Genomic DNA, 13966 nt, shown 5'->3' on the forward strand with positions numbered 1-13966 from the left:
CAATATCACTGCATTCCAAAAGGAGATTGCGGAAATGGAGTAAAAAGTTGTTGTCTACCGGGAGGATCCTGCCAAGACAGATAGTGTAGCTACTAAAATTGGCGTGGAAAAGCTTAAGGAAAGATGGGAGTGCTAGAACGTGGTACCGTAGTTTAATCCTTACTATTCTAAAAGCGTAAACCACTGAAAGTTCGTCAACCAACTTTTGCCATAATTCCTTACCCCTGTTCTCTTATTTCTTCCTGCTGCATCCAATTTCTTCGGGGCATTTTGGCCATTTCAATTATTCTTTGGTACATGCAAAAATCCCACCACTTGTAATCGATATCTCCTTTCTCATGCCACGCGTCCTCAATTGGGTGTCTTTTGTGTTTTTCCTAATTTGGTTTCTCCGTCAACCGAACACGCGTCCCACTTTTGCTTACATGCGGCTGTTTAACAGAAAACCTCTTTTATCTGTGCAGTGCTTGAAACCCAAGCCCCATGTCTCTTCGATGAGAAAAACCCTAGGTATTTCTTTTCTTTCCTTCTTCATGTTTCATTTCTTGATTCTTGGCCATCTTCATCGTTGATTCTTTGTTGCAGTTTTCTGTTTCTTGGGTTCGATGTTGCTTTACGAGTTTGTAGCATTTCTCTGTAATGTTGTTGATATGAGATTTTTTTTTTTGCCAATTGAATTAGGGTTTCTAGGGTTTGGCTTGGATTTTGTGAAGTAGGTTTGGATTTAAACTGGCAACTCTTGGGTGATTTAGTGCATTTTTAAGATTTGGAGTGTCTCTCTTCTTTTTATTGTATTGTTCTTAAAATGATTCCTGCAAAACCCATTTCGCTACTTATAAACCATATTTTTATTATTAGCAAAAAATGCTTTTTAATATCTTATTAGATTTTTTTCGTTTTTTTTTCTTCTGTTTCGTAGGGCAACTATGAGTGAGGCTGGGGAAAGAACTTGCCCTCTATGTACTGAAGAGATGGACTTAACTGATCAGCAATTGAAGCCATGCAAATGCAGTTATGAAGTTTGGATATCAATTCCTCTTTCCTTGGCATTGAATATTATGTGTTGTTCTTGTTTCTTTAACCTGTCATGTGCTTTGAAGTTTTTTTTTTCTTTAACCTGTCATGTTGTTTTTTTCCAATGGCAAACTTCCTATGATAGGAATTTTTCCCACACGTCTTTAACATTGAGACTTCTCTCTGTTTGCAATGTTTTTTTGTATTTGGTATTGATTAGTTCATGCTTTATTGACGATTTCCAAATTCATTGGCTAGATTAAAGGAAGGTTTGACTCTTTTCGTGACCTATCTTCACTATCTTCTAGACTATGGCACAGCTTACATTGGATTGAATTTTGATGGAATTGGGGAAATGGTGTCTGCAACTGCTGCTAGCAGAACTGATATGGACAATTATAGATAAGTAAGGTAGCCTATCTATAGTTTTTTTTTTCTAATTTTTTTATTTAGAAAATGCACAATGAGATACTGCATTGATTAATCTTTTCGTTTGCATCAATAATTCTGGATAATGGCTTTGTTTTTGTGGGAAATGGTGAAACAATTTCAGTTTTTTATCTTTTGTCCCAACATTGGTTCTACTGCGTTCTCTTAATTTAACATGTTGGTTTTTTGGTTGTGAAAATGGTGAGTATCACTTTTTAGCAAGAGTGTATTGTTATTGTTCTATATATTCGTCTATAAGGGTTTTTGATTTGCAGAAATGGTCTCCCTCTCCATCTCTTATTCAAAAAACAAGCTGCTTTTACTAGATGACCCATGCCCAGTTTCTATCAAGATCCTACACCTCCTAAGTTGGAGTTAAATAAGATCATTTTAGTGGTGTTTTCATTAATTGTGTCTGGCATAATTTGCTTGATATAAAATTTCTCAATATTCTTTCATTAATGCTATAGAGTTCTTTTAATCCATTTATTTTACTCTAAAGCATAGTCATAGCGACATTGTGTAGATCATACTATTTCTTCAGTTATTAATTGTTTTAGAAAGTATTTCTTCAGCTATCGGTGCTGTTTAAATTTCGTGTTTAAACAGTAGACCAATAAATTTCACTTGGAAAAAATATTGGTCAGTTGTTATGTGGAATTACTTTGTCCAATCTGCTTCGATGGTGGATAATAGGAATTATTGGGTGCTTCATGAGCTATGGTTACTTTCGTAGCTTTACGCCTGCTTCCAATGCCTTGCAATTTGAAAGAAGAAATACTAAAAGAGCAGAAAAGATAAAATTGAACTCGGATAAGGTTTAAATTCCCTGGAGTTGGATGGAAGACCACACAACCAGTAGATACATATATTGCTGTATATATTTTGGAAGCTAATCTGGAAAAAATTTCCGACTGCAGCCTCTTTCTCATAAAATCATAAATTTATCCCCAACGATCCACTTCAGGGTCTTTTCCCATTTGAACTCCTTTAAAAATGATGCAGAAATACATATGTTAAAATGTCATTACGGAGGATGACTCATATCCTTAGTATGAGCAATCTGTTGATGCTTTTTTCTCTTCTCTCAAACTCTACTAATGTCAGTGGTAGAAAAATTGACCTCGTCAAACTCCATGTGTCTGGGCCACTTTATACAACGAAGGAAGAAGCAGATGGAATTAGAAGTGAATTTAGTCATGTACAGGCTTTATTTTTTCAAGTACCATGTTCCGTTAGTACTCTGAAATGATTTTTACTGTTAAAGTTCTCTAAATTTGCTGTGTTTTACATATGATGCATACAGTTGCATACCAGCTCAAAAAAAATTTGGGATGTTGTAGTTCTTTACCTTTCCTCTTTTCAATGAAGCCTAGAACACTAGGTTTTGAAGGATAGGGCATTTTACACCTTTAATTTGGACAATTTCAGCACCTTGATTATTGTTTCGCCTTTTATTACCGTGGTTGTAATGCCATATGTATTGTTTATGTGCTATAAATGAAGTACCCATTTCTCTTCAACTTTTCTTCTCACTATATTCCTTCGTTTAGAAAGTTTTTTTCATCTTTTACTCAGCTAAATTGCTCAAGTTTTCTCGTGTATTTTGATTCCAATTGATGCTTTCACTCCTACATCTTCATTTGTGCCAAAACCAATGCTATGAGAATTTCCATTCATGCAGTCCTTAGTTTTATATTTTTCCTTATTGGGAGAAATTAGAATCAAGATCAGTGACTTGAGAAAATCTACACTACTCTAACAAAAGGTTGTAAGTTCCGTTTAAATGTTGGCAACCCTCAAAGATGAGGAAACAAAAATAATATATTTTATCTTTCTTATGGGTTTTATGAAGTAATTGACTTGGAATGCACAACATAGAATTACAAGTCATTTTCAGGTTTAAGTTGTTAAAACTAACAAAATCTTGAGGTGAAAACCCAAGCTGGAGTTTAAGTTGTTTAAATGTCCTTAAATAGGTTGTTGTAGTCCTTTGCATAAAGCACGTGGAAAGCATCTTTAATTGAACTTTGGGGGTATGATTTATGTTTCTTCTCTTCTTTTTAATAACTTACTACAGGTTATTTGCTCGCAATAACTTTAGAGTAACTTCATTCTTTTTTCCTTTTTTGGTTTCATTGATTGTGGGGATTGCTCTCATTGGTGTGGTTTGGAAAAGGCCATTTACCACGACAAAACCTTGTTTTAAATGTTGAGCTTGTCTTTTTAATTCAACTTAGTTTTATTGGGATGAAATGAGCACTTGAAAACCATCTTTAATGAAGATCTTTTGGTGCAATTTCTGTGGTTTCTCTATTTTTCATAGCTCATTGCAGTCCATTGTATGCTAGCAAATGGAATAAATGTTTAATCAACGTTTTTTACCACAACCTTTGCAATTTCTAAATGTTTTAAGAGCTCACTGGATTCCTTTGCATATAAGCAAGCGGAAAGCATCTCTTATCAAGATTTTCAAGGGAAACTTTTGGGGTTTCTTTCCTTTTTGTATCTGCACATCTTTGCATAAGAGCACCTAGAAAGCATGCTTAATCAAGTTTCTGAGGTGTAGTTTCTGTTGTTTTTATTACCTCACTGCATTTGTGGGTTTTGGGGGCATGCTAATAATTATCCAGAGGGATGATATAATCCTTTGTGAAATGATATCTCCACCACTTTTCCAGTATTTCCACCCCTTTTGTTTGTTTTATCCTCCCAAAGGCCTAGAAAAAATTAATTCGATTTTCAACAATTTGCCATCCCCATTATTTAGAATCTTTTTGAAGCACTGCGTTAATTTAGCATTTCCATATTGGAATTAATGAGCTATTCTTATGTGAAATGTCATATTGTGAGAATTAATGAGTTCATGCTACATTTTACATTTATAAATCCTTTACTACTAAAAGGGAAAACCCCTAAATGTTCGTCTGCGTCTTTTGTTAATATTCCATGCCCTTGTTAGACTAAATCTTCCTACAATGTCCAATTTCTTCAGGGCATTTTCGCCATTTCATTCTCTCTGATGTTCTTTGCAACATTTCCGCCACTTGTACTTTCCGCAGGCCACTCGTCATCTTCGTGTTGGTTTTTTTCTTGCTTCTTATGTTATTCTAAAAAGCAAAAAACATAGAAAAGTCGTCTGTTTCTTTTCTTTAAATTCCATACCCTTGGTTTGTAAATCTTCCTATTCGGTCCCATTTTCCTGGGCATTTTTGTCATTACGCCCCTCAAGGCAACTGTAATAATCCAGCCACATGTAATCTTTACCTTTCCTTTCCCAGCCACGCGTTTCCATCTGTAGGATTCGTGTCCCTTCCTTTCAGCGGCCCCATAATTCCAAAACCCTGGCTGGTCTCATTCCTCACAAAAATCGCACGGAGCTGCCATTAAAGAAGATGCAAGGTTCCCCACGTTCGAATCAGTCTCTTTTTGGATAAGGTACTTTTCGATCCTCTTTTTCCCATTTATTCAGTTTCCTTCTTTCTTTTTACATCATCTCTCTTTCAGTTTCTATTTTTTTTTCTTTCATTTTTTGCACCATTTTTTAATAGCCATCCTTTGCCGATAGACATGTGCAAGATGGTTGATGGGCAGACAAGCCTCATGTATAGAATCATCCTATTGATACTGTTTAGGCATGAGAAACCTCATGCCATTCTCTTTAGGTCGATGCCCAAGGAAGTTCTGATTAGCACGGATGGATTTCCCATTATTTTTTTGGGTAATTTTTTTAACACCATCTTCCTATTGTTTTTTTTCTGAGTTTTACATGTTTTGTAAGTTTTTTTTAAAAATATTCTCTGGGTATTTTTCCCGCTGTCCAGTATTTTTATTTTTTTTAACATTTTCCTCTTTTTTCTTTTCTGGGTTTGTTTTCATGCTTCTCTGCATCTCTATCTTTCCCCCGTTTCTCTTTTGGGGTCATAGGCTGTCTTGTCAAACGTCCATTAGATGGGCCACAGCCTAAATAGGTTGTGCCCCAAAAATCATTTCCATAGGTCGATCCTAACCCTCCAATATGAATGTTAGAGGGTTGATCCTAACCCTCTATAGATTGATACAGTAGTGCTGATAACATTTCATCATGAAACTAAATTTCGATTTGCCTGCAATGCTTCTGTGTGAATAAAAAACAGTGGTAAACTTGGTATTATGTCCCAGTTCTTTGCATTAGACAGTCTAATATACCATACATGACATGTGTTTTTCATCTCGATAATTAAACCCAACCTGATAATTATTCTCTCTGTTTCGTTTATGGTCCAAGAATTGTGAATTCCCATTATTTTGTTTCAAAAGTAATGGCAGTTCTCACTTTGTTTTTCACTTTTTAATTAGGTTTTTATTTCTATGTAATACTCAAGATGCTATATATACTTATATAGAGCAAGGTTTACTATGGCAATTGAAGTAGCTGCTGTGTTACTCAAAATATCGGGTTTTACTTTGGCAATTGAAGATTTTATACCATTTGTGAAACCTTATCCACTGATGGTTAGGAGATTTCTTTCAACTTTGCTGGCCGAAAAGAGAAAGTTGAATAAGCTTTACAACCTATTGCAGTCATAGAGGCATTGGTACGTAACAGTAGGATAAATCCATTTCAAAACTTGCAATGTTACATAGTTTTTCCGCTCCAAATTTAGTATTTGAATTGTTTGAAATTGAATTTTAGATTTTATTTTCTTGCCATCTTATTCATGTGACAATATCTTCGAATAGAGTAATATGTTTTGATAATAGAGCATGTGTAAGGAAGATAAAGAAACGAATGGTAGCAAATAAGAATTTAGGCCATGTTTGGATTGCAAGAATTTTCTGTAACAGGCAACATAATTTTTTCCCCAAACTTTCATGTTTTTCCATTGATTAGAAAATATGAAAAAGTAGTTTGAACAAGGTTCAAGTTTTATTTGCAGGGCCCTTTAATTTATAATGTCTTCCCTAAAATTTAAAATTTGCTTCTAAATTATGCAAAAACAAAAATCCTAGGAAAAATTTTTCCTCGAGAAATGATTTTTCCTAAAATGCAAACAAGGTCCAAGTACAGGGCCCAAGTACATGGAAGCTTAACTAGAATCAAAGGCCATTTTTCAGTGATTAAAACCATATATTTGCTAGGCTTTGTTATGATAAGAATGGGCCGTGGACCAAATTTCTTTCCCATTAAAGTATCTTAACCTTTCGATTTGTTGAAATTTTTTCAAAGATTATAGATCGTTGTTCCTTTTTTCTTTTTCTTTTTTACTTTTTAATTGTCTATTTAAGGACCACAAAAATAGACTTACTAAAATTGAGGGCCATTTGTTCAATGATTAAAACCATGTATTTGTTAGGCTTTGTTTATGATAAGGATGAGCCATGGAACAAAAGTCTTTCCTATTAAACTATCTTAATCTTTTGATTTGTTGAATTTTTTTGTAAAGAAAATAGTTCATTGCTCCCCCTCCCTTTTTTTACTTTTTAATTGTCTATTTAAGGACCACAAAAGTAGACTTAGAATCATCCAATTGGTTGGATTTTAGTGTCTAGCCTATCCATAAAAGGCCCAGCAGGTATATGGTTTTTTCTCTGAAATTTTTACATTCATTGAATTGAACTAAGGTTATATATTGGTTGGTTGTTTATCATTGAAGCTGGATTCTTTTATGAGTTCTATCAAAATAAAATCTCTTTATAAAAGCTCTTGTCAATCCTTTTTCATGAAGTAATGCTTGCTCCAAGAGCGACGAGGCCAGGTGACACCTCTTGAATTTAATTTCTGCGGGTGTTGAAGATAACCATTTGCTTTTTTGACTCAAATTGGACTTTTATCCGATGGAAGATACTATAAATTTTGTATGGGGTCATGGCCTTTGTGCACTGATGGGTATGTGTCTAAGTGATTGGCTTTGATTTAGCCTTTTCATTTTCACGGGATCAATGTAATTTTTGTGATGTGAAACGATACTTGAGTTTAGTATGCCTCAAGTTGTTATGAATTCCTGAAATTTGTGTTAATGGGTGTGTGGAAATGATTGATTCTCAGTGATTCTATGCTTGTTTTCCAGCTTATGTATTCTATATGCATTTAATATTTTTATGGATTGGGTCAATTCGTGGATTTCAAGGGTGTTGAGGATACAACTTCGTGAATTTCAGTTTTTATCTTCGGTGTATGCAATGCGATGAAAGTAAGCAATGTAATTAAATGAGGATATAGTCTAAAATACAATAGGATGTGGTTTTGTCTTAATGTTTTTACTCTTGGCAAATTGTGATGATTGCTTCATGCGCGATTACCTATATATTTTCGAAATTACCAGTTCTGCTCCTATGCTGCCATTTCAATTATGGGAAATACAGCTCCTTTTAGGAAAACTAAAAAAGACAAACAAGAGAGGTTGAAATATATATATTCCTTTGCTTTTCTATGTTCTATTCACACTATCTTCTAGGCGTGAGGTCGGAGGCTAAGGATATTGGGCCTCTGAGAAATACAATTTCTTGATCCATAGACTATTTTGCTGTGATTGCAATTTCTTGGGTTGTAAAATTTTTTGTGACTTACCTCTATCAATAAAAGAACAATAATCATAAATCATAGAGTAACAATTTTGATTTCTGTAACTCAATTTTGCACTTTTTCATTGTAGAGTCGAAGATTAACTTCCTTTGTATATGCATTCCTCTTTAGAAACATCAAATGGTTTTTGGACTTTTGAAATTCCGGAACAATAGAGATTTTGATCTTTTTTGTTGCTAACTGCAGATTGATATGCTATGTCTATTCTTTGTTTACGATGTAGAGCTGAGACAATTTTTCTATATATTCTAGGTGTGCTTGCACTCCATTGTGACCTGTTGGTCACGGGTTCAAGTCACGGAAACAGCCTCTCTGCAAAGTAGGGGTAAGGCTGCGTACATCTAGCCCTCCCCAGACCCCGCAATGGCGGGAGCCTCGTGCACTGAGCCGCACTACTAGATGTGCTTGTAAATTCGGTTTTGAAGAATCCTGCCATGTGCCATTTGTAACACTAACACATTGCTATGCCAATTGGGTGTTCTTTACACATTCACCCTGAATCTTTTCGGTAGGAATTACTTTTGGTAACACCTATAGTTTACCATTTATTCATAGAGACCATGCATGTATAATGTTAAAAAATTATTCCCATTCAAAAAAAAAAGGACAAGGATAAAAGTACTCTCTCTTAAGAGGCGGAGATGGACTTTGTACAGACAATTAGAATCCATGTTGGGAGCTTGAAAAGCAGAGCTAATGATTGTATCATCCTTCTGAGAACCATTTCTTCAAGAATAATACTATTCATCTCTCAAACAATATTACGGTATACTTGTAGGATGCTTCAGAGGAGTCTACATCATACATCAGAGCTTCTGTCCGTCGTGAATGATGAGAATGGTCCTGTTTAGATAGAAATTTTATATACCAAACGCACTACAATTGCTTCATCCCCCGAGACGTAGCCTACAAGGTCAGATTGCCCATACTTAAACTAGAGATTGTAGTTGAGAAAAGTTCCTTTGATATATGTCGACTTCTCATCTATAGATGCCCAGTATGCATCATGCTCTGTTTCTGATACTCTAATGCTTCCTTGTTGCAGATTTGGATTATGTCGCCAAAGACCAAAGATGAACTATGCAATGTAAATATACTTCACACTTACCTTGCATATGAGAAGTCTAACCAAAATTGCATGGTTTTTAAAGGTGGAAAGATTCTATTTCATGGGGGAGGCTCGAGTCATTTGCCCTTTAACTGTTTGAAAGAAAAACTAAATGTTGATGTCATTTTCTTACTTAAATCAAACCCACCTTATTTAATAATCATACATCCATTCCTTCCCCACATGGATAGTTTTCTTTTGTGTATTTTTATTGCCTTCTTTAAGAATCATTTATCCCCATGTTGTACATTATAATAGATCCCGAACTTTTTGACAAAAAGAATAATCTTGGTCCTAATTTACATGGACAGATGCTCAACTTCACAAAACAATTTAAATGAGGGAAGAATGAGTGTTCTATATAAACATAGCAAGAAAAAACTTGACCACAATTTGGGTTAACACAAATTAGGACCTGTTTAACTCTTTTGTTTTCTTGTTGTTATTTATTTACTGTTGTTATTGATGTTGTTTTACAGGAATAAAGAGTCTCTGTAACTTACAAAGTCAAATGAAGCTTCGTCCGAGGGGATTCTACCGGGGCATTGAAAACGCCACTCTCTTTGCTTTATGGAAAAATAACCAGCAGTTGGATATAATAGTATGATATAATGTTATTTTTATGCACAACTTTCTCATCTCATTGAAATGAAGCTTCTTTGTGCAATCTTTCTCTTTGATGGCACTTAAATTAAAGATTAGTTCTACAGCTTTTGTTTGTTGTAATTAAGTTCTATTGCTATTCTGTGTCGGGCATTCTCATGATTGAGTATTGGGATTTCTTCTCTTTCCCCTTCTATAGGTTTTGTTTATTGTAATTCAGTTCTATTGTTATTCGGTGTTCGACATTCTCATCATTGAATATTGGGGTTTCTTTCCCCCTAAGTACTTAAGTCACATGAATTAGTTTATATAGTAATTGTTATTTTAATTGCTTAATTAAATGATAATTTCTAGGAAAAAATATTTCTCTTTCGTAGGTATACTAAACCACGTAAAATACCTTAGTTGCACGTGCATTTCTTACTAGTTTACTAGAATGTGTAGTGAAGGTAATGATAAATCATACATGAAGGAAATGAAACCCAACCAAACTAGAAAGAAAAAAAACCCCAAGGCCACATTATCCTCTAGAAAGGAAAATGAATAACATATGCGTCTAAAAACACCCACATGAATGTGACACTGAGAACAATAATGACATACACACAAACCATTTGTAACACATCAACATGTATCAAAAGCAATTTTCCAGACATTAGATATGTAAGAATGACAATCATGCAAACCTCAAGTTCCTCAATTTGATTGACTAGCTCAACAAATTCCGGGTCCTCGATGCCCATATTCTGTTAGAAAAAAAGGAAATATTCAAAAAGTTCAAAAAAATAAAATTTTCTAAATTAAGTCAAGCAACCAACTTCACTACAGACTCAGTAGGATCTAACAACCTGAAATTAGAAGTCTTGACGGAAAAAACTAACATTGGTCACCATTTCCAGATCCTTGTATCCAATCCTTTCAAACAACTTTCTCCTCATATATAGCTCAACCACCTCAATAATCATAGACCTTGCTAATCTATAAAAGACGTGATGAGATGCTTTAAGAGGAACTCTCTACAACGCTAGTCCTCCCAAAATCTAAGCCAATCCCTCACATCAAATTTAAACATGATCCCTTGAGTCTGCCACACAGCTTAATACCATCCGAATTCTCGATCCTAAAAGACCTATAAGCCCTCCACGAATCCAATCCCCCTAATCACCCCTTATATTTGTTTGCTGCCATTTCTTTCCATAAAAAAAATTCCCGACTGAAGGAGCTCAAGACATTCAATGACATTGGGCACTAAAGTAAATTGGCATATTAGGTAGGGCATATTCAGTAGGACTGATTTAATCCTTGCTATCCTCCCCATCCAAGACGCTACTGAGCTATTTGCGACAGATCGCAGAAATCGGAATGATTTTGAGGTTAGCATGACAAGAGAATGTTGTATCTATATTGTCACGGGTGTGGTTCATGAATTTTTCCATCTCTAGAAAGTGGGCAGCCCCTTTGTTTGTAGACATTTTTTACTGCTTCGGAAACTAAGAAATTCATGGGATTTGAAAAGGAGCATAGATTTTTATGTATGGCTGTTTTTAAAGTAACACTGACGTTTCAGTTAGAAGAGCAATAGTTTGAAACCTTGTATTGCTTGTTTCATTGCACTGCATGCCGACGTTTAGGCTACCGATGTTTGTTTTGGATTTTGAGAATTGTTTTTTGGTTCAAAACTGTTTATAATCCAGTTTTTTAGTCAAAATCAATTCTAAACAAACAGGCATGGGTCCCACATGGTGTTTACGCTTTCCTGCTTGGCTTTTATGTGGTGGTTTCTAGCAATTCCAGTTGTCCTTGTGGCCTTGCTGTTGCCCAAAAATTGAGCCATTTTATGTAACCAGTTAAACTTATTGAGCCAAGAAAAAAGGGTGAGAATACAATAAAAGGGCACTGAAGAAAGGTGAGTTTGTAGTGACCATGGTTTTAAATTTCGACTGCGGATTTCGGTCAGTTTGTAGTGACCATGGTTTTAAATTTCGACCGCGGATTTCGGTCAGCACCGAAACTGAAATGGCCAACAACCGAAATGGTAAACATGATTTCGTCTGAAATTTCGTTTTTTAAATATTTCGTCTGAAATTTAACGAAATTCAACCTAAAAATCTCTAATTTTTTAATTGTATAGTATTTTCCCAAAATTTGTTATTAAAAAAAATATTGTTTTTAATGGTATACCGGATTTCGCTGAAAGTTCGAAGTCGATGAGGGCCGAAATGCATGCCGAAACCGAAATTTAAAACCATCGTAGTGACACATGCATTGAGGTAAACCTTATGTATGGTTTAGTGAAGGCAGAATTAGAGGGTGAGGATAAGGAGGCATGACATGGGATAGAAATGGGGTTGCTGCTCAAATCAAGTTGAAATGTAGGTTGTGGATGAGACTTCAGTTTTACTTGTTTATCTAGTAATTTAGAATCATCAGGGAAATGATATTTTTACCCGTTTCCAAGCATTAACTCCATTTGTTTCTGTTTTTTTTTTTTTTTTTTTATGGGAAATGATTTCAGCATAGCTATGTTTTGATACAAGACACTCATATATCTTGTCTTTTAGCATTTAATTGTTAGTAAGTCCTTTTTGGTGACTGTAAAAACTCTTTTACAGCTCTTTAAATATTAGAGACAAGAAACATGAGCGTCTTGTATCAAAACATGTTTGTGTTGAAATCATTTCCCTTATTTTATTTGAAAAAGATGCGTGGGTTACCACCACCTTTTCTTTATGTCCTGTTCACTTGCCTTTTCGGCCAGGAAAAGAAAGGAAAATTCCGCTTTTTTTTCCCGAGAAATTGAGTTTGGCGCTGTTCTCTTGGGTTCACGCAAAACCCAAAAATCAGACGCGGAAATTTTGCAAAATGACGTGGAAAGTTACTTTCCCGCAGAGGCTGGATTTCATTTCCGACTAAAGTTGCGAGATTTCGTTTCTTTATCAAAGGAAAGGAAAAAAAGTTGGGCTTCTTTTTTTCGACCCCACGCGAGGAAGAGAAAACCTAGGCCCAACCCTCGGAAGTTCGTCTTCTCCGGCAAGACTACTCTTCTCCGGCGAGACTACCCAAAGCAAGGTACCTCTCCTTCGCCTCTCTCCCATCTCTCTCTCAGTCTCTATCCTTTTTTTTCATCATTTTTTTTCATTTCTGCAAATGGGGTTTCGGAAATGGGTCTCCATCTTCAGATTTTTACGGTTTCTCATCAAATGGGTCTCCATCTTCTAATGGGGTTTCAGAAATGGGTTTGCAAAAAAGGGTTTCAGAAATGGGTTTGGAGAAATCGGTTTGATAAATGGGTTTCAAAAATGGGTTTGCAAAAAACTTCTTCAATCTTGTGAAATGGGTTGCAGAAACCCTGTTCGATCTTTTTATTGAGTTACAGAAAGCCTCTCCTAACTTGCGTTTTTAGGGTTGAAAAACCCATTCTCATTTTTCGTATTTAGGGTTTCAAAAACTCTCTTTGATCTTCACATTGATCTTAAGTTTGTGCTGGAACCCATTTTTGGGGCTGCAAAAACCCTCTCTTTATTGATATTGATCTTCCATTTTTAGGGTTGCAAAGAAAATGGGTTTTTAGGTTTTGAAGCATGTCTTGATAAAAAGCTGGGTTTGCAAGAAAAAAAAAAAAAAAGGTTTCGGATTTTGTGGTGTTTATTTTGGCTATGATACAATAGGATTTGGAATTGATGGGATTTCATATCTTCTTTGGCTTTCCTTTTTTTAGGGTTTTTCGAGTTTCCCCTTTTATCTATTGCATTTGGGTTTGAGATCTTGGGGTTTTGGAAGTTTTTTTTTTGGGGGGTTTTTCTTGCAATTGGGGTTTTTGGAGTATATATTTGGTGGTTGAATGAATTATTGATGGTTGTGGGTGTATATTTTGGACTATATTCTTGGCAAGTGAACAGGCACAAGAAACCTTTTCTCTGGATTTTTCAGGTTTTCCTGTGCAAGTGAACAGCCGCAGGATTCCTTTTCCAGCACAGTTTCATTTCCTTTCCTTTCCTTTCTGCCACGTCAGATTTCTTTCCTTTCCTTTCCTTTCCTTTCTGCCACGTCAGATTTCTTTCCTTTCCTTTCCTTTCCTTTGTCGAGAAAACAAGTGAACGGACCCTAACACAATCAGAACTTCTTAGACAAAATCTCCTTTCCTAAGATGACCAAAACCACTCTTTCTGCTTTCCTAATGAATTTTTTTTATTTCGAATGATTGACGTAGCAGGTGCCTAGATGAGTTTTGTACAATATCTTATATC

General features: G+C 35.3%; 1 long non-coding RNA gene across 7 annotated transcripts; it reads left to right on the top strand.

Annotated features, from left to right (window-relative positions):
• The first annotated feature begins 428 nt into the window (after positions 1–428).
• LOC143862074 (uncharacterized) lies at positions 429–9825 on the top strand. 7 transcript variants are annotated; one of them, XR_013240142.1, is made up of 7 exons: positions 429–510; positions 920–1011; positions 1273–1425; positions 8261–8516; positions 8787–8921; positions 9054–9095; positions 9596–9825. It is a non-coding gene; the product is annotated as an uncharacterized LOC143862074 (long non-coding RNA). The 7 variants fall into 7 exon arrangements; XR_013240143.1 differs by having other exon boundaries at positions 1273–1420; XR_013240148.1 differs by having other exon boundaries at positions 1273–1420; positions 8261–8333.
• The last annotated feature ends 4141 nt before the right edge of the window (positions 9826–13966 follow it).

This window comes from Tasmannia lanceolata, unplaced genomic scaffold (assembly GCF_043159265.1).
Source record: "Tasmannia lanceolata isolate RefF3 unplaced genomic scaffold, GAP_Taslan_0.1 ptg000037l, whole genome shotgun sequence".
Taxonomy (NCBI): domain Eukaryota; kingdom Viridiplantae; phylum Streptophyta; class Magnoliopsida; order Canellales; family Winteraceae; genus Tasmannia; species Tasmannia lanceolata.